Source organism: Grammomys surdaster, unplaced genomic scaffold (genome assembly GCF_004785775.1).
Source record: "Grammomys surdaster isolate TR1022 unplaced genomic scaffold, NIH_TR_1.0 125982, whole genome shotgun sequence".
NCBI classification, from domain to species: Eukaryota; Metazoa; Chordata; class Mammalia; order Rodentia; family Muridae; genus Grammomys; species Grammomys surdaster.
In genome coordinates, this window is record NW_021620798.1 from 1,472,660 (window position 1) to 1,476,830 (window position 4,171).

The following is a 4,171-nucleotide window of genomic DNA, read 5'->3' on the forward strand; positions in this document are numbered from 1 at the left end:
GTGTGTGTGTGTGTGTGTGTGTGTGTGTGTGTGTGTGTGTGTGTGTGTGTGGTGTGTGGTGTGTGTGTGTGTGTGTGTGTGTGTGTGTGTGTGTGTGTGTGTGTATTCCAGGCTTCTAGTTTTTCAGCGATAATGCTAAATGAGGTGATTTGGGATGCCTGTACGCCGGGCTTGTCTCTCTTGCACTAATTAAAAAGTAAGCCGCCAACGTTTGCAGGGCGCAGACCACTTCTGTCCATTTGTGGCTGGCACCTGAATCTCTCTTTCCAGCCGGCATCACTCCCCAAAACTTTGTGGTCCTGGTTCCTTCCTTTAAAATTTTTATTTTAAAATTTTTCTACCTGGTCTCAGTCGTTTCCCGCCAAGGATACCAGTAAATTAGACGGGTGTAGGGGGTTTAAAGTCTCTGGAGATTCTGTGTGGGGATATATGTTAGTATGAGTGTGCGGACACGCGCATGGCTGAGCTATAAAGCGTGTTTCAGAACACGGAATGATTTAGCAAGCCCCACCTGCACTCGTTTTCTTGGTAAATTGGCTGACAGACTCAAGATTTTCTCAGGCACACCCAGGGTCCCCTAAAAAATCCGATGTGCACTGGCCCTTGCCCTCCCAGCACCCTCCACGCCCTCTCTCAGATTTTTTTTCTAGGCCCCTGAGGCTGTTGCTAAGTGAAGAGCCGTTTAGGAAACTACCCAACCGACTCGCAGCCTGGCGTCCAGTAGCCTGACAGATGTCAGGATTCTTTCCAAGTTTTAGGACCCAAGTAAGCCGTTGTGGTGACAGCGCCTGGGCTGCATATTTCCCAAGACAGAGGATGTGAGGCTGGTCCCCTGCTCCTCCCAGAAGCAGATTAGCTGTTTGTCATTTGATCACACCTTGTCCTGGTTTAAGTGAGCTCATTTTCACATTACATCCTTCTGCCAGATTCGCAGAGGGCTTTTTGGTAGAATCAGACACCTTCTCTCACCCTCTTAGTGACCGTGATGAAATTTATCTCTGTCTAGTGGCTCTGGGCTGGACTAGACAGAGCCAAATAAGTAGTTTACCAAATTCCCTCCAAAACAATAGGAAACTTTTTTATTACAATTTATTATTTCAGTAGATAAGCAAAGTTAAAATTGTGGACCTCGAGATATTCGGGGCGAAAAGGAAACCTGCTATCCAGGCCCTCCTTGCACTGAAGACTAAGACACCAGTTGAGCCAAGTTACTTTTATTAGGAGTCTGTAGAAGTTTCTGAGCAGGTATCTTAACCTTGGTGGCCTCTGTTCCCACAGAGGCTTTCCAGATGGCAAGATATTGAACTGTAGAGTCTTTCAAACTATATTCCCTGTATCTATTAACAACAACAACGAAAAGCAAAATACAGCGGGACACAGGAAGGAAAGAATGAGCTCAGGAGCACTCAGCATTAGAGGCCTCCGGGATTCGGTGGGCAATACCAAGAGCTCTGGATCCCAGTCTAGGAACCGGGCCAAGTGCTTCCTTCTCCATCCCCCCACGCTCCCAGGAGCGTTAAGACTCCCTCCGGTTGGGGTCCAGCCATGGCGGGACAATAGCGCCGTTTGTTGGCTTCATTTGGAAACTTCACCCAGAGGAGCCCCTTCTCGCCCTCAGAGTCTTCCAGGTCGCCTCAACCCTGGAAAGACAAACTGCTTGGCTGCAGGGCAGAACAGGACCGACCTATCCTTGGGAAGCTATTGTAAAACTCCAGTGACCTTGCTGGTCTAGCCCAGGGAACTCCATGTACATAGTTTATCCCGTCTCCCTCCAGTTGCTTCGGGAAAAGTCAGGTGTTCCAAAGGGCCTCAAAACTGCAGAGAACATTTGGTATTGTGCTTTAGAGCTGATAGGGAGAGTTAAATCTGTGTAGGTGCCCGCTGGTTGGGTAGAAAGGATGGCAATATTTGAAGTTTGTTCAGGCCCAAGAGTAGTGCCATCCACGGTAGCTGGTAGCTGGCCCACAGTGCTCTAACTTGTTCCAAGTGTGTTGGTGCCTAGGAATAAATACCTGTTTGAGGATGTGAAAATAACTTCGTTTGGAAACCTTTTCCAGCAGACAAAAGCCGTATATTTCTAAAGTCAATTCTGTCTCTCTCTTCCTTGAGAGCATTGCTGGACCATTTCATTTACCCTGGTACATCCAAGACTGTATTCAGGCTACAGGGGGAGCGCCTTGATCAAGAAGCTTGAATCTATTTTAGAACCATCCTTTGTAAAAAGGTCAGAAAGGTCACTCCTACTGGTGGAAAAGACATAACTTTCCCGTCCCTAGAGCATTATGTGGGACACTCCCTATCCCAAAACCCACACAGCAGAGTGGGGTGGGGGTGGGGCTGAAGGGACCTCTGTCCTTAAGGTCAGAGAAGGATCTGAAGATCCTAGGTTAGTGGATACAGGCTTTAAACAATCTAGTTGATGCTCTCTAAAGAAACACTTGTAGGAGCCTTGAGACATGGAATAGCATTGTTCTGGAGGTGATAAACTGTGGTGGCACAATTTATTCTACTGCCTTTTGGCTGTAGATTTTTGAAACAAGTTTCTGAATTCAATTCATTTACTTAACTGAATGACATGTTGTAGAAACACTGGGGTCTCTCTGGCCCTCACACACTTTAAGGCTCTTTGCTGTAAACATGACTCTTACCAACAAGGATGTTAAGGTATTATTAGTCACCCAATCTCTTTTCCCTAGGTGCGCAGCAACTCTGAGGATTTTGACAGATTTTTGCCTTCAGCGCCCTCTTGTTGACTTCTCAACCAGCATACAGTGCCTTCTTCCCAGAGAGAGGAAAGCACTGCCCAGGCACAGGGTCCCTTTTCAGAGCCGGTCATTGCCCTGTTTGCCTCCTCCTCACCCCCACCCACTCCCACACCTCTGCATGAGCTCTGTAATTCAAATCAACAAACACACACACACACCCCGCGGAGCGACCCCCAGAAACCTGGCTCTGGGATAGGGGGTGGCTACCCTCCCCCTGTGCTTGTCAGGAAAGGGAGTCCACCTCCTTTGCTGATGCAAAGGCATGGCCCTCACTGCTTAAGCAGAAACGAGGTGGTCTGTAGGGATATGGGACCAGGGAAAAGATCTTAAAACTGTTATCTGTCCAGATTTACAATTCCTCCGGGGTCAGGTCCACTAGACTTGACTACCCTTCCCTGGAAAAAAATCAATGCAGACTAGACATCTCCAGTGCCTCTGTGCAAGTTCTTCTGCTCCTTCTGCGGGCGGTGCCTGTTAGCTTTGTGAGGGTTTAGGTAGAGCTTTCCAGGGAAAAATAAATCTCAAGGCAGGATTCAGCTGTTCTTACCCCCGCCCCCATGTTTTTCTTCACTCTTTTTACTGAACTTTTCATTTTCTAAAAAGGTGGAGAGCTATGGAATTCGATACGCAGAATTTCTGTTTTCTCTTGCTTCTTGGCCCAGCATTTCCTTTGGTTACATTATCTTTCGGTCCTACATTTATTATGCGCTAAGTTGTTTGTCTAGTATGCAACAGTGAGACCTTGCCCTTTTCATCCTGCTTTGCAAACTGGAAACAGTCCGGGAGAGGACTTGAGAACTGAGCAAACGGGATGTCACTTACCCCAAACTCCTAGCAGATCCACAGAGAAGTTGGCTCCGTGGGAAGAGGAAGGTCCCCTGCAAGGCTCTGGACTGATTGGGAGTGCTACGGCCCGGGCCCTCGGTGACCCTGCTTATCCTTGCGGGTTTGCGCTTTCCCACGGCGGCTTTCTCTCTGTGAGAGAGCACAAGCTCAGCAAACGCGTCGCACACCTCAGTGCCACTGTCTTGGCCACAGGCTTGCGCAGTTCCCCGGGATGCAACTGTGGCGGTGGAGAGTTAGTGTGCCGCCCATCCGCTCTACTTGCTTTCCAGCAGATTGGGGGTGGGGTGGGGGGCAGACCTCGCAACAAAGCCCATCGGGAGGTTTGTCCACACTGGTGTTTTTTTTTTCTTTTTGTCTTCTAGGCCGCTGTCACCCCAATTCCATTTCCCCAGAAAGCATCGATAGGTTAGGGGACCTCGAAGCTGTGCTAATGTGATGTTTCTGTAATTAACACCATCTCTCCTTGTTTCTGAACATATTTTCTCCGCCCGCACAGCCTAGCTTTCGTTTGAAAGTGCATCGCGAGGAACGTCCCAGTATACTCTTTCTAATGGGGAAAA

The 4,171-nt window shown here is 48.5% G+C and overlaps 1 long non-coding RNA gene across 1 annotated transcript in view; it reads left to right on the forward strand.

The window, feature by feature from the left end:
* The window catches only part of LOC114609749, a 4,364-nt gene extending 1,325 nt beyond the window's left edge, over positions 1–3,039 (forward strand). The window contains exon 3 of the long non-coding RNA XR_003709574.1: positions 2,697–3,039. This is a non-coding gene — a long non-coding RNA (uncharacterized LOC114609749). The remainder of the gene's footprint in view (positions 1–2,696) is intronic.
* The last annotated feature ends 1,132 nt before the right edge of the window (positions 3,040–4,171 follow it).